Consider the following 25,343-nt stretch of genomic DNA (forward strand, 5'->3'; position numbering starts at 1 on the left):
AAGAAAAAAAGAGAACTTTCATCTCCTTACTTTGACAATTTATTAGGGATCATACAGAGGTCATTAGGCTGTCTGTTGTTGTTGCTGTGGTGGTGGTGGTGATAGTAAGGGTTGTGGTTTTCCCATGAGAGTCGAGGGTCATGCAACCATTTGGTCTTTTAAAATAAAAATTTTTAAATCAATTAAAAAAGAATTTTGCTGGCTTGAAATCTGGAGTAGTCATAGGGGCAAAGAGAAGTGGATGGATTTTTAAAAATATTCAGGATGTAGAAGTGACAAGATTTTGTAGCAGTTAGATATAGGGAGTGGGGAAAGGTGAGGAGGCCTCAGACTGAGTATGCTTAAAGTTGAATTCCTGTTGTCCTCCCGAACTGGCTGTCCTCCTGTGCTGCCAATCTCAGTGAATGGATCAGCATCCTGGCACAGAGTTGACATTCATTGATTGCCTTTGGAGTGAATGAACAGAGTATGATGAATAGAGTAAAAATATAGCTAAACAAGGCAGACATCAGGTCCTGCCAAATAGCCAGTGCAAAACTCACCCTTCAGGTTGGCTCAGCAGATGTCCAGCATAATTTTTTTCTCACTTTTCAAACCATTTGGGAAATCATGAGGTCTTTTCCTCATCCAGAAGTACACTCACCTACATATCAGCCACTCCTTCCCTAGAACTTACAGGTATGGAGCAGGCTGGGTTTTTTCAAGAGCCTCTTATCCTGTAAATCTTCACACAGGGCAATGGCAGGTGCATGTACAGCCCATATGAGCCCAGGGGATGCTTGGTGATATAGAAAGGGGATCACAGTGGTGCCCAACTGATGGATCCATGTTCAGTTTGCAGGAAGAGACTCTTCCCACCAAAGAGGTTTGTTAATCCCGGGGTCCCCCTCCCAGCCCCTGGAGGCATCAGATACAGCTGTCAGAAACATTGTAAACACCCAGTGATCCACTTGGCTGGTTTTACTGTTGTTCCCAGGGTTGACAAGCAGAAATACAGAACAAATGGTGGTTCCTGAAACAGACGCCAAAACAAGGAAGTGATCTGTTCCAGTCCAAGCTTCCAAGAAATAAAGAACTAGGTGGGGCACACTAAACAAGCCCCCAGACTCAACCACCCCAGTAAACATTCCCTTCATCACACTGGTTATGAGATAAGGTATAAGTTTTTTAAGCCTTATTATAAATAACCTTACTTAACGTCTTCTGGTTGTTGTGAAAATTATAGTATTTTGCATAATATATGTTCACCATTATCATTACCACCAGTCCCTTAATGAGGAGAAACCAGAAGTTGACACCAAAATGTTGATCCATAATGTTTATAGTCCTTCTTTGTCTTTATAGTTAACTTAATGTAAAATAAACTGTATGTAATTTTTACTACAGTGTGTCCTGAAAGGGCAAACCAAACTACAAGCAACTCTAAAAGACTACTGTATGGGAGTGGATTATGAAAGTGTTTCTTAAATATGAGAGCTCAAGTTTTTCTTTCAGCGACTGAGTTAAAGCACCCAACTCATTTATCATGAGACTTTTGCTAGGCAGTGTACTACGTCCACTCAACACACATCATTTTAGGCAATCATCTGGTTAAAACGTTTAATAGTATGGCATTCACAAACCCATTCTTCAGAGTTGACATTCAATTAATGGTTCGAATGTGGTTTCCAGGGCAGTCAGGAGTATTTAAAGGCTTTTCAATTGTTTTTGAAAGAGAAAGAAAACTTCCTAGCCTAACTTACCCAGTGCCTTGCTCCAGAGGGGGCAGACAAAGGGTAAAATCTGGGCAGAGAACATTAGTGGATATGAGAACGCAAGAAAGTGCTGCAAGATTTTGCAGACAGCTGAGTTCCACCTTCCACTCTACTGCCGAACAAAGTGAGGCAGGGAGAGGGTAGGGACTCGCTGAAAGCTAAACACCAAGTCAGTGACAGATCCAGGGCTGTAAAGTCCGACCGAGATTGAAACAATGTACACTGGGCGTCAGTCCCAACGCGAGCTTGCTCCAGCTCTTCCAGCTCTTCCTGAGCTCTAGGCCCATCTGGCCTCACGCTGATCTCCGGGCAGACTCTGTCGCGCAACTGGCACAGATCGTGACGACAGCCCTGCGGCAAGGCAGGAGTGGCCTTCTTCTCCGCCAGGGTTAAGGTGAGTACCACCGCCCTTGGGCCCAGCAGCCCGGGTGAGAGCCTCCGCCGCCCACTGCGACAGGCCTGAAAGCGAGCGCCTGGGCAAACCCACCCTAGCACCCACGGGGACACCCTTTCCCTGACCCACGGGACGGAACCCACCTGTGCTGGAGGTCGTGACTCCTAACTCCGCAGAGTGGGCAGAATTCCAAGCAAGGAGAGCCTCGGGAGGCAGCCTTTCACCCGCCTTTTGCCTTTTCACCCCCAAAACTGTCGGCCCCACGCTCCCCTCCCCCAGCCCGCTCGGGCCCAGCGGAGAGCCTCTAGGCCCCGCCCCACTCCTTCCGGCCGTGCGGGGTGGGTGCCTCTAGCGCCCGGGACTTCGCCCTGTGCTAGGGCGTCAGTCTCCCATTCGGAAGGACTGGGCCGGGGCACACTATTCAATCGCCTTTAGTGAACATACTTGAAGCCATTGGTGCAGGGATGAGAAAAAACAGGCCCATAAAGCTATAAAACCTGGGTCCCCTGCCTGCCATTTCAGTGCTCTCCCGAGTCCCCCCACTACGCTTCTATTTATGGTAGTTTATGGAGGTTTACTAGAACTAAAATTCTACTACCTTTCCAGCACTTTCTTGAGTTTATGGAAGTCATATACCGCTCATTACTGCCATCGATTCAGCTAAGCATCTTGAACCCAAGGTCCAGATACAGTGCTACATACAGTGAGCACTAGAAGGGAAAACCCGTTAGGAATGAACACCTTATGCAGGTAAAAATTTAAGAACGATACATATTACAAAGAAGGACCAAAAAGTATACTGAAATAGCATATGCAATGTAAATCCAAGGCAGATTAAAAAAATGAGAGTAAGAACAACAACAAAAAATCAAATGCATATATACTGAAAATGGGAAATTGTGCAGTATTATATTTATTCGAGATTAAAAGTGTTAATCTAATGTCAAAAAAGCAATAAAGGAATTGGTTTGTAGAAGTCAGGATCAACAAAAGAGGAAAAAGCCTCCACACCTTTGCCCTGGAATTCCTCCTGCCATGAATGCTCTTACCCGGCACTTGTTTATTTGGAAAACGGCTACTCGTTATTTTTGACTCAATTTAGATAGCACCTCCTCTGTGAAGCCTTCCCTGTCTTTCCCAGATAAGTTTGTATATTTTTTTTCCCTAGGTCCAGTATGCCCAATGGATCTCGTACAGGTCTCAAGGGTACCACTTATTCTAGATTGTAATTTCTCTTTCTGCATGTATTTGTCCTCTAATGAATAAGTAGCTTCTTGAGAGCAGAAAACTTGTGTTTTTCATATTTGTTCTCCAAGCACAGAGTCTAAAATGTCTATGCATTTAATAAATATTTGTTAAAAAATTTCTAGAACCAGTGTGTAAACAAAAGGACATATACAGAGTGTGAATGTAACATAAAGAGGAAAAACTAAGTACAATGAGAATCTAGATTTAGTATGGGTGTTATTCATTCATGCAATAAACATTAATGAGTGCCTACTGTATGCCAGGCACTGTACTAAGATCTGGGTGTAAAATGATAAACAAAGCCCAGATATAGTCCATGCCCTTATGCCCTTATGTTTAAAGAACAAATTGGAGTTGGCCAGGCAAATGGGAAAACGAAAAAAGTTTTGGGCAGAAAGAACAGCGTGATCCAATGTCCTGTAATAGGAAGATCATAACTGTAGCAATTAGAGTGAATGAGCTCACTAAAGCTAAGCTGAAATCAACACAAAGTACTCAGAAAAGGCAAGAGGTTGATAGACAACACCTGTTTGTTTGAGTCAGTAAAAGAAGCAAGTTTCCTTAGTAATAGTAACCAACATTTATAAAATGTGCACTATATGCTAAACACTGGGCTAAGTGTTTTATATCAAACACTTAAGGTAGATGATATTATTTCTACTTTAAGGATAAGGCAACTGAGGCACAGATAGGTTAAGCAATTTTCACCAGGATCACATGGCAGTTAAATTTCAGAGCTAAGATTCAAACCTAGGTAATCTGGCTCCAGACTCTAGGGAGCCTGGATATTTTACTTTTAATAAAATATAAATTTTACTTGTGATAAAATAAAAGTCAGATATTTTACTGTTTCCTCACTCTCTCTCTGTATGTGTGTGTGTAGCAGGTCACATGTTGTATGGCACAGAGTGGAACTTCTTAATATTTTTGGAATGAATGAATAGCTGAATAACAGCAATAGGTACAAATGTGCTAGAAAAAAACAATAGTATCTGGGTCTTTTTATGTTCCCGCCACACCAGGTGTTCCTAGAACACACCAAACTTGTTCTTGTTCTGCTTCCAAAATATAATCTGCTCATGCATTTGTCCCTCACTGTACTGCTAACATTCAGGACCAGAGTTTGGATTTTTTCTTTTTTTCTGTGAAGGGTCAGCTGGTAAATATTTTAGGCTTTTTGAGTCACATACAGTCTTTGTCTCCAAGTATTAAATTCTGCTTTCATAGAGTGAAAGAAGTCACAGACAATACATAAATGAATGAGTGTAGGTACGTTCCAATAAAAGTTTATTTACAAAAACAGGTAAGAGACAGGATTTGCCCTGTGGGCAATAATTTTTAGACCCTTGCTCTAGGCCAAATTATCACCATCTCTTGCATGGACTACTGTATTAAATGATGTCTGAGAGCCATCATCTTTGACTAACATCTATACCTTTGTTTTATCAGCATCTCAATGAAGCTTTAATGATCTCTAATCATATTCATAACCTTGAGTTCTTGAAATGTGGTTAAAACTATGTGTTAATTGTGATTTTGAACTTCGATTTATCAAAGATGGTCTTTAAAAGAACTAACTACTAGTGATCTTTGAAAGAGTTAAAAAATTAAAGAAGGAAGATTTATAATAAAAGTAGTGACTTTTAGCCAGAAAATAAATATTCTGGACACAGTGCAATGTTGAATTTGGCTGAAGCTTTGGCCTATGACAGGAATCCTGCTATGTACTCTATAGAGAAACAAATAAATGCTAAAACTTTTCAGAAATCATCTAGACCATACAAAATTTTCCTCACCTACTCATAGACAAAAATTTGGTAAAGCTGAAGGGTATATTAATTTGTGTTTGGGTTTATGAACATTTCTGACTCTGGGGATATGAACATTTCTGACTCTCAACAGAAATGTGATTCAGCATAAACGTAGTAACCTATACAATTAATTTTGCAGTGAAGAAGTATTAGTTAGGACTCATTAGTTAAAAGTTATCAAAACCTACCTGAAACTAACAAGCAAAAGAGAGAAATTTATGGGAAGATAATAAGGTGTTTCACAGAACTCAAGAAGGATTAGAATAATCAAAACTTTTAAAAAGGCAAGGTATAGTTAGGCCTCAAGCATCGTCAAAAACAAGGATTCCAGTGACATTGACTCTATCATTCTTTTACCCCTATTCTTCCCTGCACATTTATCTGGTCTCTCTCTCTCTCTCTCCCTCGCTCCCTCCCTTGCTTTCCTCCCCACTCCTCTCAAGCTCTTTTTGTTTCCCAAGTCCATGTAACAGTAGATATGGTTACGGACACCTTCCTAGATTTTCATATTACAGATTAAACCACTGAAGAGAGACACTAAGCCAGATCGGGTCCTCTGAAAAGCAGATGCCGAGATGGAGTTACAAATCTACAGATCTGTCGTGGGTAATGGCTGGCAAGATAAAGAGGAGATTACAGTACAGCTCTATGGAAGTCTCAACCACCCCAACAGAGATTGCTAATTAGAGGAATCCTGCGTTAGACAGAAACAGCCCTAGTACACCTCTTGTGCTCAGAGATTGGCTGGAGATGCCTGGGAAGGGAATGGCATTGGATCAAATGATGCAAAAATAATCCCAAAATTGCTCCAGCTGGAGACTGTTAGCTGACTCCACTCCTCATAGTAGGTTTTCCCTTGAAAGATCTGAGAGGCACTCCCTGGTTGCCATAGACCTTTATGGTCCTATCTCCATAAATCTATGAGGGATTTATTGGCCAAGTTTGAGTCTGGTGGCCACCTAAGACCAATCAACTGTAGCTAGGTGAGTGATGTCACATATACCAAAGGATAATTTTCTCAGTTTTCCTGGGGCTGAGGAATTCCCTGTAATATGCTAAAACCACAACAGTCCAGGGCAAACTAGGATGGTTAGTTATTTTACTAGTACCCATGTTAATAGGGGTGGGAAAGTTAAAACCGTCCAATAATATCCTACTATATAAACAATTGTACTTTATTGCATTTATGGAGGAAATTCTATGTATAGTGGTTTTATTGGATTAGGATAATTTATAAAGGTCTCAGAAGAATTCCCTTGAAGATGACAAAAGTTTCATACTTTAATTCTTGCATGCTAGTTCCCTTGTGCATTTATACATTCTTCCTCAATCTAGAATGCTCCTCTCACTGCAACCTCCCTCCTCTCAACCTTGTCCTCACTGTTACAAATGCTTCTTGCCCATTTCTCTAGTTTCCACATGGAATTATTTCTCTAAATTAAGATTAAATCACATAATATATGCCAAGCACATATCATAGGACATGGCATAAAATAGGGGCTTGTATCAGTCAAGGTTCTTAGTTGCATGCAACAGAAGCTGAATCTGACTGATTTAAGCAGGAAAAAAAGTTATGTTGGGAATGACACTGGACCAGCACTCTTGCCGTTAGAAACATCATAAAACTGCATAAAATATGCAAGGAAACTGTTTAAAGATATTGAGCAATAGTCAGCCCATGATTATGATCCCCAGGAAAAGAGAAACTCACAAATTAAGCCCCAAGACTGCCTTAGCTGTTTGCCTGGTGACTATTTTCTGATCCCAGCATCAAGAGCTAGATTCCAAGCTGTGCTTGCAGTCTCATTGAACGAAGGAGGAAAAGATCAGAGCTCAGGGTAGCAGAAGCATCTGAAATCTATGGAGCAAGACATTAGAGAAGACAATCTGTGCAGATGTTGGGATGTGTAAACATATGTCTTGGGGTTTCCAGCAAAACTTTAAAAAGAGGAGGAGTTATAGAACTTCTTGGTTTCAAGACTAACTATAAAACTACACTTATCAAAACAGTGTGGTATTAGAGTAAGAAATAACAAATAAGTCAATAAAATAGCTCAGAATCCAGTAATACGCCTACATATATTATGGTCATATATTTCTTTGGTTTTAACCTTCTATTTGGAAATAATTGTCAATTCACAGGAAGTTTCCAAAAAATACAGGGAGACCTCGTGTACCCTTTACACAATTTCCTCTGATGGTAAAATCTTGCCTAACTCTGGTAAAATATCAATCCAGGAAATTTACATTGGTAAAATCCACAGAGCATATTTGAATTTTACCAGTTACACATGCATATGTGTGTGTGTAGTTGTATAAAATATTATATGTGTAACTTTGTGTAATGACCACCACAATTAAAATGTAGAACATTTCCATTGCCACAGGCTTTCTCATGCTGCCCCTTTATAGCCACACTCACTTCCCTTTCTCCTCCTCAACACCTGGCAACCATTAATGTGTTCTCCATCTCTATAACTTTGTCATTTCAAGAATGCTATATTAATGGAGTTAGGCAATATGTAACCTTTTGGGATTGGCTTTTTTTTCTACTCAGTTTAACTCCCTTTAGATCCATCTAAGTTGTGTATGTCAATAGTTGATTCTTTTTTATTGTTGAGTGGTGTTTCATGGTATGTATGTATCAGAGTTTGTTCAACCAATAACCCACTGAAGAACATTTGAGCTGTTTTCAGTATTTTTCTATTGTCAGTGAAGCTTCTATGAGCATTCTTGTACACGTGTGTTTTTTGGGAATACCAGTTTTAATTTTTCTGGCCTAAATGCCCAGAAGTACATTTCCTGGGTTATATGCTATTTGCATATTTAATACTTTAAGAAACTACAACACAGTCTTCCAGAGTGGCTGTACCATTTTATATTCCCACCGTCAATGTATGAAAGATCCAGCTTCCATGCAACCTTTCCAGCATTTTGCATTGTATTTTTTATCCTAGCTATTTTTTATGTCAGGTATTCTGACAGGTCTGTGGTGATATCTAATTGTGATTTTAATTTGCCTTTCTCTGATGATGAATGATATTGAACATATTTTCATGTGCTTATTTTCTATCTGTATATAATCTTTGGTGAAAGGTTTCTTCATGTCTTTTGCCCATTTTCTACTTGGATTGTTCAGCATTTTTTATGGTTGAGTTTTGAGAACTTTATGTATTTAACATACTAATTCTTTGTTAGATATGTGGTTTACAAGTATTTCCTCCCACTCTGTTGCTTGTCTTTTCATCCTCTTAAGACAATATTCTGCAGAGTAAAAGTTTTGAATTTTGATGAATCCAATCTACCAAGTTTTTTTATGGCTTGTGCTTTAGATGTCAAGTCTTGGAGACCTTTACTGAAACCTATATCCAAAGATTTTATCATGTTTTTTAAAAAGTTTTATAGTTTTGTGGCTTACATTTAAGTCCATTATCCATTTTCAGTGACTTTTTTTGGTAAAGTATGAAATTTAGGTTGAAGTTCATACTTTTGCCTATAGATGTTCAGTTGCTCCAGGACTATTGCTTGAAAGGCTATCCTTACTTTTTTATTAACTTGCTTTTGCACATTTGTCAAAAGTCAGTTGGGCAAATTTGTGAGGGCCTGTTTCTGCTTTTTTGTATTTGGTTCCATTGATCTAAGTGTCTATCCCTCAGCCAATACAATGCTGTCTTATTACTTTAATTTTTTATATCATTACCAATGCCTTTGAACAGGGAAATTCTCTTAAACCACTGAAAGTTGAAGAAAATGAACCTTAAACTCTACCTCATACCATAAACAAAACTCAACTTAGAATTAATCATAGACCTAAACATAAATGCTGAAATTGTTAAGCATAAGGAAGAAAACGTGGGAGAATATCTTCATGATCTTGTGTTAGGCAATTATTTCTCAAAATAGAAAAAAATCATTAACCATAAAAGTTTAAAGTGATAAACTTCATTAACATTAAAAACTTCTGCATGTCAAAGACATTGTTATGAAAATGAAAATATAAGCCATGGACTAAATACAAAATATTTATAATACCTATATCTTACAAAAGTAAGGTATCTATAATACATATAGAACTCTTAAAATCAAACATAAAAACACAAACAAACCCAATTAGAAATGGGAAAAAGATTTAAACATATACTTACAAAAGAAGATGTATGAATGGCCAATAAACATATGAAAAGATGTTTAACATCATTTACTCTTGAACTGAAGGAAAAGTTAAATCACAAAGACACAACACTTCACACAAGCTATGACATTTAAAAAAGAATGATACTACCAAGTGTTGATGATGATGTGGAGCATTCTGAGTTCTCATACATTGCTGATGGCAAAATAAAATGGCACAATTGCTTTAGAAAACTGGTTAGCCGATTCTTATAAAGTTAAACACACACTTTCCCTATGACTCAGTAATACCACTCCTAAGTATTTACCCAAGAGAAATGGAAATATATGCTCATACAGTCTTCTGCACAAATTTTTACAGCAGTTTTATTTGTAATAGCTCCAAACTGCAAATAATTCAAAACATGCAAATTGATAATAAACTATACATCCATAAAATGGAATACTACTCACCCATATAAAATAATTACTCGAAAGCAACAAACATAGATGAACCTCAAAAACATTATACTCAGCTAAAGGAGCTAGACACAAAAGAATACATACTGTATGGCAATTTATATAAAATTCTAGAAATTCCAAAATTAAATTATGCTGGTAGAAAGTAGAATAATGGTTTCCTGGAGCAGAGGGGTTGTGTATTTACTGGAAGGAGTAATGACAAAACCCTTTGGAGTGATGATAATGTTCTGTATCTTGATTGTGATGTTGGTTACACAGTGTATACATTTGTCAAAACTCGTTGACCTGTATAGTTAAGATCTGTACATTTAACTGTATATAAACTATACTTCAATAAAAATTAAGTGAGAAAAAACAGATATTTGGTGGCTAACAGAATTATCATGAATCGTGGAGAACCAGGCATGGGCTGGGTGTCTAGGACCACCAACCAAAAATTCACTGCACAACTGGTGTGATGAGGAAACCTCTTTTACTACCACAAAGGACTAGATGCTACCATATATACCAGTGCTATTTCTACAACAGAAAATCAACTTTACTGCAGCCAGTAATGCCAATGGCTGCCACTTCTATGCCGGAAACCCAATTTGCCAACTATTATTGTTCACAGAGTCAGCATGAGTGCAAGAACATGCAAGAACAGCTAAGTTTTGTGATCAAACTCTGTCACTATCATTATCTTCAGTTTATTCTGCTTATGTGATTCTGAATCGTTTTTAACTTTTGTTTTAGCAGACATTCTATGCACGTCTTGTACTATAAATAGCTTAAATCCATTAAGTCAAGAAATGCATACAACAATGAAGTATATTCTAGTCATCAAACCATATTAATTTTTTCTCATATTACCTATTACATTTTTTCCAGTCTTACTGTTGGTGAGGCAAGAACCCTGGGCTCTGGAGTCAGACAAACATAGGTTTTAATCCTGGTCTATTCACATTGTCTACTTCATCCTTCCTGGATTTTCCTTTGTTCTACCACTCTCCCACTTCCATGAGTTTTCTTCTCCCTAAACACTCCTCTTTGTTTCAACTATTTCTCATAAAATGAGTTGGGCTATCATCATATGCCAACAGGAAAAAATGTGTCTTCAAGAGTCTGTAGGCCAAGTTATCAAATGATGTCCTCTCCACTCTGGTAGTCAGGGTGATATCAGCAAAGGTCCCCTCATTTCAGTATGGTCAAAGATTTATTTGAAATTCAGTGTATTACCAGCAATGCTTGGCCCAACTTCTCTAGTATGACTGACTTCCTGAGCAAGAGACTCAATACATCTGGGGGCTCCAGAGCAGCCAAAGGTATTCAAGGGTCTCTTCATTTATACCATATCTTATTACACAACATCTATGCATCTGAGAAAGGAACTTCACCAACAGAGCAGTGCAGAAGACCCCGACACGGGTTCCCTGCCCTGCTTTTACTACAAACTCACAGAAGCCAAAGGCTACCTGCAAAGGGCAGGTGGGTGGTCCTCACTATCAAGTCAGTATCTCTGCAGTATAGGGCCACCTCCTGTAACAGGCATTAAGGTCAACAGGCTTCATGTAGAAGCAATTTCAAACCAACACCTGTGCTTGGCAGAGCATGATGGGCATTCAGAAAAACCCTCACTCTGCACTTTTCACACTCTAAAGTCAGACTGTTGGGGCTATAAAATATATGTGATGCAAAGTATAATAACTTTCTGAGGACTAACAAGAAATTATAATATCACTGCTTTTGGATAATAGGTTCTAGTGGCCCTAGGGCATGTTTCATCCCTGAAGGATTGTGGGTATTGAAAACAAACCACTACTTGCAGTTAAAGTGAGAACTCCATGCTGTAAAATCAATGTTAACCAGACATCCTACACTTATGTGATTTGTCTTAATTAGAGTTTGAGCTCCATAATTCACTGTCTCAGGGGCTTATTCTGGCTGTATCCCTCAAGTTTGCATAGCCAACCCCACCTTCATTCTGTAGTGGAACCCAAATAGGATCCTATGTATTGGAGCCATGTCTGCTAAGTAAAAATAAAAATGGAGATACCTAGGGCATGACTTTGCACTACAGGCTGAAAATGCTGCAGTTTGTGCAGAAAGCAGTACTTATACCAATTTATACAAATCAAGAATTAGAAGAGGAGAAAATAATAATATGGGTCATCACAGTGTCCTGGAAGTGACCTTGATAATTTGAACTTAAACACCCATACACTTCCAGGGTTCCCCCTCCAAGTTACTTCATATTTAAAAGATAGCAGTCTCTCAAAACTTTAAATTATCTGAAGATGATACTTTTATCAGTAACTTCTTGAGTCAAGCAGACCAACAGATGGGTCTGTAAATTTGGAAGCAAAGACCCAAGTGGGACCCTAAAGAAACATTTATAACAGATATCCAGCATTCATTAAGGGGTCTCAATTAAACGACTGCCTTTGCTAGAACTCCATACATATGATATTGCATTTTTCATCATATGTTAGGATTGCTTTCCCCAAGTATATGATATCAAGAGCTAAGAGAAATATCAACCAATTGTTTTGGAATCCCCACCTAGGCCAAACAGAATCCTATATCCTGATTCCCATCACTGAACCTCACAGTGGGGCTGACTTCTGATGTGCAGCTGATTGATTGCTGTCACATCCTTACCTATATGTCTGTGGCCTCACAGACCTCTAGCAACTAAAAGGATACTGGGCCAAATTTCACAAATTAATGGCCCATTTCAGGGACTGAGTATATGAAAGTAAATAATATATTCAGATTACCTAGGATCTTCTTTTCTTTATGGCTATTGCCCTCTATGACTCTATTTATCCATGAACTTCATTGCTTCTTAGAATCATTTTCCTGAATTACAGTGTCCAAAATGAAAGTCCACATTTTTTTCAACAGAGGAATGGGCACTTTTCTGAAAATAAGCCATATCATATTGAAATACAGTTACACAAAATATGTGAAGATACCTTATTTAAATCATTTCTTAGAATTATAGAATTTTAGAGATAAAGGAACTTTATGCACTTTTTATTGAACTTGTTTTGATTTAGTTAAGCTCTCTCATTTTACAGATGTGGAAACTGATACTCCAAAATATTATGAACAATTTTGCCCCTGTATTCACCTGTTACCACTTAGTGCTCTATCTGATGCTGTTTTTGTCTTCAGTAGAACTGACTCGCCCTGAATTTTTCATGTTTTAGTTAGAACTTGTCGTTGCTTACTCGTGGGTCCAGACGCTAGTCGAATATGCATCAGAAGAACTTGCAGGTGGTTTATTTTCTTTCCAATTGCTCTTGAAGGGACAGTTTTGCTGATTTCTGCATTTCGAAACCTATCTAGTACCAGACATTTCATGATATTTTGTGTAAATACATTCTCATTTTTCTAGGGATGGAATTGCTGGATTATATGGTAATTCTATGTTTAACCAATTGAGGAACTGACACACTATTTTCCACAATGGCTACACAATTTTACATTCTTACTGGCAATGTATGAGGTCTCCAATTTATCCACATCCTCTCCAACACTCATTTTAGTTGATTTCCTTATTATTATTATAACTATCCTACAGGAGGTGAAGTGGTATCACATTATGGTTTAGATTTTTATTTCTCTAGGGACTAATGATGTTGAGCATCTTTTTATTTGCTTATTGTCCATTTGAATATGTTATTTGGAGGAATACCTATGCAAATCCTTAGCCCATTTTTAAATTGGCTTATTTTTCATTTTATTGTTGAGTTGTAAGAGCATTTTATATATTCTAGATAAAAGATCTTGTCAGATATATGATTTGCAAAATTTTTTCCCATCTGTGAGTAGTCTTTTCACTGTCCTGATGGTGTCTTTTGAAGCATAATAGTTTTTAATTTTGATGTTGTTGAGTTTATCTATTTTCGCCTTTTGTTGCTTGTGCTTTTGGTGTTATATCTAAGAAACTACTGCCCAAACTATAGTCATAAGGAGTTACATCTATGTTTCTTCTAAGAGTTTTATATTTTAGCTCTTACATTTATATCTTTGATACATTTTTAGTTAATTTTTATATATGATGAGATGTAAGGGTTCAACTTCATTCTTTTATATTGTCGGCATGTTTTCAGTGTCCTTTTTTTTTAGCCAAAAATTACCATGTAAGTAAGTGTTCCCTCAGTTCAATTATCTCAACTCATTATGACCTGAGAAAGCATTAGAATTTGATAGGGAGCAGAGGTTTCAAATCATTCTACCCCAAAGCTCCTTCATCTGAAGCCAGAGCTGGTATCTTTCGTTTGTTAAATTGACAGATAAAATTATATGTATTTATTGTGTATACTATGATGTTTTGAATGATATATACATTGTGGAATGGTAAAATCTACATAATTAACAAAAGTGCATTATCACACATAGTTATCATATTCATAGTGAGAATGCAACATCCACTGTCTTAGCAATTTTTCAAGAATACAACATATTGTTATTAACTATAGTCACCCTACTGTACGATAGAACTTATTCCTTCTATTTAACTGTAATTTTCTATTCTTTAACCAACATCTCTCCACCTGCCCCCTGTAACCAACCACCCTGCCCTCTAGGTAACCACCATTCTATTCTACTTTAATGAGATTAACTTGTGGATTTCACACGCATGAGATCATGCAGTATTTGTCTTTCTGTGCCTGGCTTATTTCACCTAACATAATGTCCTCCAGGTTCATCCATGCTGTGACAAATAACATGATTTCCTTTTTTATGGCTAAATAATATTCCAAAGTGGTACTGGAATAATATTTCAAGTGGTATATATGCCACTTTTTAAATCCTTGCACTCATTGATGGACACTTAGTTTTATTCCATATCTTGGCTATTGTGAATAGTGCTGCGATAAACATGGGTATGCAGATATCTCTTTGACATACTGATTACATTTTCTTTGGATATATACCCAATAGTGGGATTGCTGGATCATATGCTAGTTCTTTTTTAATTTTTTTAATTTAACTTAATTTTAAGTTCTGAGATACACGTGCAGAACGTGCAGGTTTGTTACATAGGTAAACGTGTGCCATGGTGGTTTGCTGCACCTATCAACCCACCATCTAGGTATTAAGCCCCACATGTATTATCTATTTATCCTGATGCTCTCCCTCCCACCCCACAATAGGCCCGTTATGTGTTGTTCCCTTCCCTGTGTCCATGTGTTCTCATTGTTCAGCTCCCACCGTGATTGAGAACATGCAGTGTTTGATTTTCTGTTCCTGTGTTAGTTTGCTGAAGATGATGACTTCCAGCTTCATCCATGTCCCTACAAAGGACATGATCTCATTCCTTTTTATGGCTGCATAATATTCCATGGTGTATATGTACCACATTTTCTTTATACGGTCTATCATTGATGGGCATTTGGGTTGATTCTATGTGTTTGCTATTGTGAATAGTGCTGCACTGAGCATACACGTGCATGTATCTTTATAACAGAATGATTTGTATTCCTTTGAGTATATACCCAGTAATGGGATTACTGGGTCAAATGGTATTTCTGGTTCTAGCTCCTTGAGGAATTGCCACACCATCTCCCACAATGGTTGAGCTAATTTACATTCCCACCAACAGTGTAAAAGTGTTCCTATTTCTCCAAGCAATTGCACAAAGGCAAAAATTAACAAATGGGGTCTAATTAAACTAAAGAGCTTCTGCACAGGAAAAGAAACTATCATCAGAGCGAACAGGCAACCTAAGAATGTGAGAAAACTTTTGCAATCTACCCATCTGACAAAGGTCTAATATCCAGAATTTACAAGGAACTTAAACAAATTTACAAGAAAAAAATCAAAAAGTGGTCAAAGGACATGAACAGACACTTCTCAAAAGAAGATATTTATGTGGCCAACAAACATGAAAAAAATCTCAACATCACTGATCATTAGAGAAATGCAAATCAAAACCACAATGAAATACCATCCCACACCAGTCAGAATGGTGATTATTAAAGGGTCAAGAAACAACAGATGCTGGCAAGGCTTTTTTAAATTTTTTGAGGAACCTGTGTATTATTTTCTATAGTTAGTATATTAATTTACCTTACCACCAACAGTGTGCCGGTGTTTCCTTTTTTCCACATCCTCACCAACACTTGTTATCTTTTGTCTTTTTGGTAATAGCCATCCTAATAGGAATGAGGCAATATCTCATTGTGGTTTTGCTTTGCATTTCCCTGATGGTAATGATGTTGAGTATTTTTTCATATACCTGTTGACCATTTGTATGTCTTTTTTTGAGAAACGTTGATTCAGGTCTTTTGCCCATTTTTTTTCTTTTTTTTGTTTTTGTTTTTTGTTTTTTGTTATTGTTTCTTTTTTATTATTATACTTTAAGTTCTAGGGTACATGTGCAAAACGTGCAAGTTTGTTACATATGTATACATGTGCCATGTTGGTGTGCTGCACCGATTAACTCGTCATTTACATTAGGTATTCCTCCTAATGCTATCCCTCCCCCCTCCCCCCACCCCATGACAGGCGCCAGTGTGTGATGTTCCCCACCCTGTGTCCAAGTGTTCTCATTGTTCAATTCCCACCTATGAGTGAGAACATGTGGTGTTTGGTTTTCTGTCCTTGTGATAGTTTGGTTTTCTGTCCTTGTGATAGTTTGCTGAGAATGATAGTTTACAGCTTCATCCACGTTGCCACAAAGGACATGAACTCATCCTTTTTTATGGCTGCATAGTATTCCATGGTGTATATGTGCCACATTTTCTTAATCCAGTCTCTCATTGATGGACATTTGGGTTGGTTCCAAGTCTTTGCTATTGTGAATAGTGCTGCAATAAACATATGTGTGCATGTATCTTTATAGCAGCATGATTTATAATCCTTTGGGTGTATACCTAGTAATGGGATCACTTGGTCAAATGGTATTTCTAGTTCTAGATCCTTGAGGAATCACCACACTGTCTTCCACAATGGTTGAACTAGTTTACAGTCCCACCAACAGTGTAAAAGTGTTCCTATTTCTCCACATCCTCTCCAGCACCTGTTGTTTCCTGACTTTTTAATGATCACCATTCTAACTGGTGTGAGATGGTATCTCATTGTGGCTTTGATTTGCATTTCTCTGATGTTTTGCCCATTTTTAAATCAGGTTATTTGTTCTCTTGCTATTGTCTTGTGTGAGTTCCTTACTTCCTCATTAGATACATAGTTTGCAAATATTTTCTCTCATTCTCTCCACTCTGTTTATTTCCTTTGCGGTACAGAAACTTTTTAGTTTGATGTAATCCCATTTGTTTATTTTCACTTTTGTTGCCTGCACTTTTAAGGCCACTGTGTAGCTTTTCCCATATGTTTTCTTCTAGTAGTTTCATAGTTTCATTCTGTTAGGCTTACAAAAAACATCATATAGTTATAACAGGTTGTTTTAAGCTGACAGCAACTTAACTTTGATAGCCAAAAAACAAACAAACAAACAAACAAAAACCTACAGTTTTACCCCATTCTACACTCCCAGATTTTCAATTTTTTTATGTCACCATTTACATATTTTAATATTGCATATCCCTTAACAAGTTATCATAGTTATTATATTTGATAATTTTGTCTTTCAATCTTTATACTAAACATATGAGTGATTTACATGCCACCATTACCATATTATTCTGAATTTGACTATGTCCTCACTTTTACTAGAGAATTTTATACTTTCAAATGTTTTCATGTTACTCATTAGAGTTATTTCTTTTGCAGCTTGAATAACTCCCTTTAACATTTCTTCTGTGACAGGTCTGATGGTGTTAAACTCCCTCAGCTTTTGTTTGTCTGAGAAAGTCTTTATATTTCCTTCATTTCTGAAGGATAGTTTTGCTGGTATAGTATTATTGGTTGACAGTGTTTTTTTTCTTTTCAGCACTTTGAATATATCATCCCATTCTATGCTGGCCTACAAGGTTTCTTCTGAGAAGTTCACTGCTCTGCATATTGGAACTCCCTTATATAGAATTTGCTTTATTTTTCTTGCTGCTGATTTCAGGATCCTTTTTTGTCTTTGATTTTTAATAGTTTGGTCATAATATTCTTATTTGGATTGAATCTGATTGGAGACTTTTCACCTTCCTGTACCTGGAGATTTATATCTTTCTCTAGATTTGGAAATTTTTCTATTATTTCTTTGAATAAGCTTCGATCCCTTTCTCTTTCTCTTCCCCTTCATGAACCCCTATAATCTGAACATTTGCTCTTTTGATGCTATCCCATAAATCTCAGAAGCTTTCTTTATTCCTTTTTATTCCTTTTCTTTTTTCTCCTTTGAGTGTATTTTTTTTATTTCAACTTTTGTTTTAGATACGGGGGTACATGTGCAGGCTTGTCACATGGGGATTTGTGTGATGCTGAGGCTTGGGGTACAGATCCTGTCATCCAGGTAGTGAGCATAGTACCCAGTAGGTAGCTTTTCAACCCTCACCCCCCTTCTCTCCCCGCTCCAGTAGCCCACAGAGTCTATTGCTGTCATATTTATGTCCATGTGTGCTCAGTGTTTGGCTCCTACTTTTAAGTGAGAATATGCAGTATTTGGATTTCCGTTTCTGTGTTAATTCACTTAAGATTGTGGCCTCCAACTGTATCCATATTTCTCCAAAGGACATGATTTCATTCTTCAATATGGCTGCATAGTATTCCATGTTGTATATGTACTATATTTTCTTTATCCAATCTGCCACTGATGGGCACCAGGGTTGATTCCATGTCTTGGCTATTGTGAATAGTGTTGTGATGAACATATGAGTGCATGTGTCTTTTTGGTTTATGATTTATTTTCCTCTGGATGTATACCCAGTAATGGAATTGTTGGATCAAATGGTAGCTCTGTTTTTTAAGTTTTTCGAGAAGTCTCCAGACTGCTTTCCACAGGGCTGGACTAATTTACATTCTCATCAATGGTGTATAAGCATTCCCTTTTCTCTGCAGCCTTACTAGCATCTGCTGTTTTTTTGACTTTTTAATAATAGCCATTCTGACTATATATTTTTGAATAATCTTTCTTGAAATTCACATTCTTTCTTCTGTTTGATCAATTCAGCTGTTGATTCTATTGCATTTTTAATTTTATTAATTGCATTTTTAGTTATAGGATTTATTTTTCATTGTTAATTTTAATTTTTGTGGGTACATAGTTGGTGTATATATTTATGGGGTACATGAGATATCTTGATTCAGGCATGAAATGTGTAATAATCACAACAGGGTAAATGGGATATCCATCTTCTCAAGCATTTATCCTTTGTGTTATAAACGATACAACTACACTCTTTTAGTTATTTTTATATGTTCAATTTAATTATTATTGACAAAGTTATTAATATAGGTACACTTATTAGAGATTATGGATTTAGTGCATTAGCTTGTACAGAATGAAGTAACTCTAACAGCTTCTTTGGCTAGTTGACTAAAATTTGGACTGAATGGCAGCCTACATTTAAATCAGTTGAGATGTTAGAACTTTCGTGACATAATGTAGAGGAAGGAATACGAAAGCTTAGGGAGATAGGAATGATGGAGTGAATTCATCATATGTGATTTCCACAGCCACCACACATACACACACACACTGTATCCTCCAAGATGGCTCAGAAAATATTCCTCTCACTAAGGTTTTGAGAAATATATTAGTGAGAAGAGCACCACTGTATTAGTCGCCTAGTGCTACATTAACAAACCATCCTCAAACTTGGAAGATTAAAAAAAAAATTTATTTAGATCACAAGTTTACAGATTGAGCTAGTGCTTCTGCTGTCCTGCGCCAGGCTCAGCTTACCTTGACAAGACTCATTCATGCTTATGACATCAGCCAGCAGGTCATCTGAGGGCTGGCTTGTCTTGAAAGAACTCAGCTTAAATGGCTCATCTCTATTCCTCATTGTTTTCTTATCCTCCAGCAGGCTAGCTTAGGGTTGTTTATATGACTGTGAATAAGGTTAAAAAAGAGAAAGTGAAAATGTGCAAGGCTCTTGAGGCGTGAGCTCAAAACTAGTGCAATGTCACTTCTGTCACATTCTATTGGTCAAAGCATGTTACAAGGCTAGACTAGATTCAAGGCATGGGGAAATATATTCTACCTCTTGATAGGAGGTTATTTGCCACAGAGCAAAGGGGCATGGATACAGGGAGGAGTAAAGAATTGTGGCCGTCTATTCAATCTGCTACAATCAGTGCCCTTGTAAAGTTCTGTGATGGTTGTCTTACGTACGCCAGGTATGACAGTGGAAAGTTACAACACTGAGATGAGTGCCCTGATATCAGTCAGTATGATGGTATCCCTGAGTAGCAGAGGCCAACTGTCAGCCCTTAACTACAAGAGATGAGAGTAAGTACTTTAATTGGAAATAAGGACAAAGTGATTATCACAATGTTTTGGTCCTCAACAATTTTTGATGGCAGCTAATTCATCACAGTGTCCTTAGGAATGAAATAGATGGGTAGATTACTAAAATGATACTTGATCTAAACAACAAGAATCTAGGTTTGATAGAAACTTGACTTGAATCACTAAAATGGAAATTCATGGCTCCTCAAACCGAGTTTTAAAACACCTAAAAGGTTCATAACCTAGAGCTCTGTGATTGAAGAAGAGGATAGGTCCCCTTGATGAAACACCCCAGAGCACTGCCATAAATATATACTGTAAACCTTATCCCAAACCTTCTCCAAAGGGACCTATAGCCATTTACCATGGTGACAGCATAGGGAAAAGGAAATAGCCAGATCTTTTGGGGGATATTAGACACTAGCTCTGAATTGATGTTAATTTCTGAGAACCCACGTTATTACACTGGTTCATGAGCTTAAATGTGGGCTTATGGAGGTAAGATGATAGTGGAGTTTTGACCTATGTTTGTGACAAATAAATCAGATTACCCACCCTGTGGTTATTCCCCCAAGCTCTTGAATATACAATTGGAGTAGACACATTCAGACAGTGGCAGAATCTTCACATTTGCTCTGATCCATGAAATGAGAGTTATTATTGTAGGAGGAGGCAAGTATAAGCCTCAAGAACTTCCCATTAGTAACAGAATAGTAAACCACCATGGTGAAACCCCGTCTCTACTAAAAATACAAAAATTAGCTGGGCATGGGGGCATGCACCCGTAGTTCCAGCTACTTGGGAGGCTGAGGCAGGAGAATTGCTTGAACCCAGGAGGCGGAGGTTGCAGTGAGCCGAGGTCATGCCACTGCAATCCAGCCTGGCGACAGAGCGAGACTACATCAAAAAAAAAAAAAAAAAATCAGAATCTATCGCTTCGGTGAAGTTTTCTTGGGATCCAAAAGTCAGGAGCATTTTGATATATCTTCTCACATGCCTTACCTGGATATTGTTACTGTTGAGTGTCTAGCCTGCCAAGATAGGAGAGGAACACTTGGAGGGAACAAGCCATCCACCTGGTGACAAGTTGACTACATAGGATAGCCTCTATTAAGGAGTAGTAAATGATTTTTCCTCACTGAAATAGACACTCGCTCTGAGTATGGATTTACCATAATATTTCTGCTAGCTTTATCATGTGTGGACTTGTGAAATGTCTTATGCCATCATGATATTCTAATGACATTGATTCTTAATAAGAAACTCAATTCACAGCAAATGAAGCACAGAAATGGGCTTATACCATGGAATTCATTTGACTCACCATACACCAAATCACCCAAAGGCAGCTGGACTGACTGAACAATGGTTAGGCTGCTGAAGATCCAGTTGTGACATGAGTTGGGAGACACCTCCTAAATTTTGTTGGGTTTTGTTTTGTTGTGTTATACTTGGCCAGATTATTTGTATAAAGTGCAGCAAAAATAATGATTTTTTACATAGGTGTTTTAAATTGGCTTTGATGGAACTTTGTTCCACAGAAGGATCCTCAGACAATACTTTTTTAAAGCTGAGCCCAGCCATGGATTTGTATGATCAAATACCTGTGAGTTGGGTAAATTCCTCTCCTCTTGAGGTCCCAAGATAACTTAGGGCTCCTGGGCCTAAGTTATATATATATATACATTTTATATATATATATAAAATGTATATATTATATATATACACTTTATATATATAATATATATAGTATATGTATAAAGTATATAAAGTATATATATATATACTTTAAGTTCTGGGGTACATGTGCAGAACATGCAGGTTTGTTACATAGGTATACATGTGCCATGGTGGTTTGCTGCACCCATCAATCCTTCATCTCCATTTGGTATTTCTCCTAATGCTCTCCCTTCCCCAGCCCCCCACCTCCCAACAGGCCCCAGAGTGTGATGCCCCCTTCCCATGTCCATGTGTTCTCATTGTTCAACTCCCACTTATGAGTGAGAACATGTTGTGTTTGGTTTTCTGTTTTTGTGTTAGTTTGCTGAGAATGATGGTTTCCAGCTTCATCCATGTCCCTGCAAAGGACATGATCCTTTTTTTATGGCTGCATAGTATTCCATGGTGTCCGTGTGCCACATTTTCTTTAGCCAGTCTATCATTGATGGGCATTTGGGCTGCTTCCAAGTCTTTGCTATTGTGAACAGTGCCACAATAGACATACGTGTGCATGTGTCTTTATAGTAGAATGATTTATATTTTGTTGGGTATATACCCAGTAATGGGATTGCTGGGTCAAATGGTATTTCCAATTCTAGATCCTTGAGGACTCTATTCATCTGACAAAGGGCTAAATATCCAGAATCTGCAAAGAGCTTAAACAAATTTACATGAAAAAAACAAACAACCCCATCAAAAAGTGGGCAAAGGATATGAACAGACCCTTCCCCAAAGAAGACATTTATGCAGCCAACAAACGTATGAAAAAAGCTCATCATCACTGGTCATCAGAGAAATGCAAATCAAAACCATAATGAGATATCATCTTACACCAGATAGAATGGTGATCATTAAAAAGTCAGGAAACAACAGATGCTGGAGAGGATGTGGAGAAATAGGAACACTTTTACATTGTTGGTGGGAGTGTAAATTAGTTCAACCGTTGTGGAAGACAGTGTGGCGATTCCTCAAGGATCTAGAACTAGAAATCAAAGTGGAAGTGGCTCCATACCATGGAATTAATTTGACTTACCATATACCACATCACCCAGAAGCAGCTGGACTGACTGAACAATGGATAGGCTGCTGAAGATCCACTGTGACATGAGTTGGGAGACAACACTTAAATTTTGTTTTTAAGAACCAAAAAATCAAAGTGGAAGTGGCTCCTCAATAACTCACTTACAGAATTTTGGTTCTTGTTCTGGTAACTTTGAGCACTGCTGGCTTAGAGGTTTTACTTACCAGGGGAGGAATTCTTTAATCGGGGACACAATGATTCCCTTGAATTGGAAGTTGAGACTGCCACCAGCTAGTAGCTATTTGGAAATTCTTATGCCAGTGAACCAACAATCAGGAAAGGCTACTCTACAGGCTGGAGTGATTGATCCAGATCTCCAAAGAAATTAGGTTGCTGTCCCACAGTGGGGTCAGAGAGGACTATGCTTGCACTTGGGAAATTCTCTGGGGAACCTCTTTGTATTTCTATGCTGAATAGTGAAGGTTAATAGAAAACTACATTAAGCAGGAAATAGGCAAGATTTTTAAGGATTCAGACCGTTTAGGAATAAAGCTGTGGGTCTCCCTACCAGGTAACACAAAATGGGGCAAGGATATATGAATTAGTTGAAGAAGGATGTTTTAGATATTAACTACAACCCAAAACCATATGGTGTATATGTAGCAATGAGACAGTCTCTTCCTTGTTTTTATGTAGGTATGTATGTATGTATGTATGTACGTATTATATATAAACTGTATGCATATATTGACTAATTTATTTTTATTTCTCTTCTTTCCCCTTATTATTTTATATAAAATCATTTTTGGAAGTTAACTTTACAGTTTAGTATTTATGTAAAAATTTTCAGATGGGACTGTAAGTGAATTTGAAGAGAAATCAACATAGTTCAGAGGCAAATACAATAACTATTGTGACTTTGTCACTTCTCATTTTGGGGAGATTGTGAGAGTGTTTTTGTGTGAAGGATAGTGACAACTTATTAATTAAAATTAATCATATTAAAATACAAAGTTATTTTTGTTGGTGTATAGAAGTGAAGTTACATGTAGAAGGATATATATGAATAGTTAGTAGCCAAATTGGTATGCTGTACTGGTTATTAATAGTCTCTGAGACGCAGGCCACACTGTGTGTTATGCTCTGTGATGCTGAGGCTCAGATTTTGTAAACCACATTTATGCTCTGCCTGCTAGCTCCCTGGTAGTCTTTGCCTAAAGAAGGTGCTAGGGCAGTGTAAGTTCCTGCCAGTAGCAGCAGCTTAATCCAGTTTGCAGTTTCTCCAACATTTCCAGAATTAGCCTTATTGCACTTCCTCAGATACTCCACCACCAGTTGGCAGTACCCCCTCCCCAGAAGTTTTCCATTGGAAGACCCTCCTCAAGTGCACTCAGATGAGCATCATCAGGCCTATGCTCCCTCCTGAGAAGTCTGCATTTCACATTTGCAAAGCCTTTCCTCCAAATTTCTGGGATTTAATAATTTCAAACTCTTCCCTTTGTTCCACCCTAGGAGTGGTAGCTGCTTCCTGCTGTTACCATATCCATGGTAACTTATTGTTTTCTTTTTGCATTTTTGTTTTTCCAATGCCTAGTTAACAATTCCTTATGTTAGTTTCCTCTGCTAAAACAATTGGTGTGTTTTCTGTCTCCTGACTGGAACTTGATTGACACAAGCAATTTACAGGCACACCAGCAGTGTAAAAGCATGTCCTTTGTTCCACAATCCTTACAACAGAAGGAATTGTTAGTAATTCTCAGGGGTCTTTTTTTTTAAATTTAGCCATATTCATGGGTGTGTAAGGTAACCCCATTGGGTTTTAATTTAAAATTTCCAGAAGATTTATAAAGTCAAGAATCTTTTTTATTTTTAGTGGAGTGTCTGAGTTTCTTATTGGGTTGCCTTTTTTTCTCAAGTGGGTATCCCAGCCAGCACCACTTATTGAAAGGATCACCCGGCTGGGTGTAGTAGCTCATGCCTGTAATCCTAACGTTGCGAGGCCGAGGTGGGAGGATTGCTTGAGCCCAGAAGTTCAAGACCAGCCTGGGCAACATGGCGAGCCCCTGCCTCCTCTAAAATATATATATATATATATATATATATAAAGTTTTAAAAAAGAAGAAAGAAAATATCACCCTTTCTGTACTGCTCTGCAGTGCCACCTTTGTAATAAATCCAGTATCCATATGTGTATGGGCCTGTTTCTGAACTCTCCATCCTATTCTAATGGATTTTTTTTTGTCTATTCTTGCACTATACATCAAGTCCTAATTAAACTAGCTTCATCATCTTTCCTGCTATTCCATATTACATCTTCTTCTTCAAGGATGATTTGGCCATGTGCATTTCTACATTAAAGGATCAGCTTGTCAAGTCGCAAAATAAATCTGTGGAAATTTTGGTTGTGACTAAACCTGTAGAACAATTTGGGGAGAACATCTTTGTCATATTATGTCTTTAAGCC

The 25,343-nt window shown here is 37.7% G+C and overlaps 2 protein-coding genes across 10 annotated transcripts in view; one reads left to right on the forward strand and one right to left on the reverse strand.

Moving 5' to 3' along the window:
* TMLHE (trimethyllysine hydroxylase, epsilon) overlaps positions 1-2,479 on the reverse strand; it is a 121,020-nt gene extending 118,541 nt beyond the window's left edge. For 7 of the 9 annotated variants that reach the window (XR_010125340.1, XR_010125341.1, XM_054472014.2 and 4 more), the window contains exon 1: positions 2,292-2,462. The gene's annotated coding sequence lies outside the window, so the exon portion shown is untranslated. Of the gene's footprint in view, positions 1-2,291 lie in introns of all 9 variants that reach the window. The other 2 variants (XM_054472012.2, XM_063660016.1) reach the window with 2 other exon arrangements.
* The window catches only part of SPRY3 (sprouty RTK signaling antagonist 3), a 160,809-nt gene continuing 137,261 nt past the window's right edge, over positions 1,796-25,343 (forward strand). Inside the window, exon 1 of the mRNA XM_054471742.2 lies at positions 1,796-2,148. The gene's annotated coding sequence lies outside the window, so the exon portion shown is untranslated. The remainder of the gene's footprint in view (positions 2,149-25,343) is intronic.

Source organism: Pongo pygmaeus, chromosome X, assembly GCF_028885625.2.
Source record: "Pongo pygmaeus isolate AG05252 chromosome X, NHGRI_mPonPyg2-v2.0_pri, whole genome shotgun sequence".
NCBI classification, from domain to species: domain Eukaryota; kingdom Metazoa; phylum Chordata; class Mammalia; order Primates; family Hominidae; genus Pongo; species Pongo pygmaeus.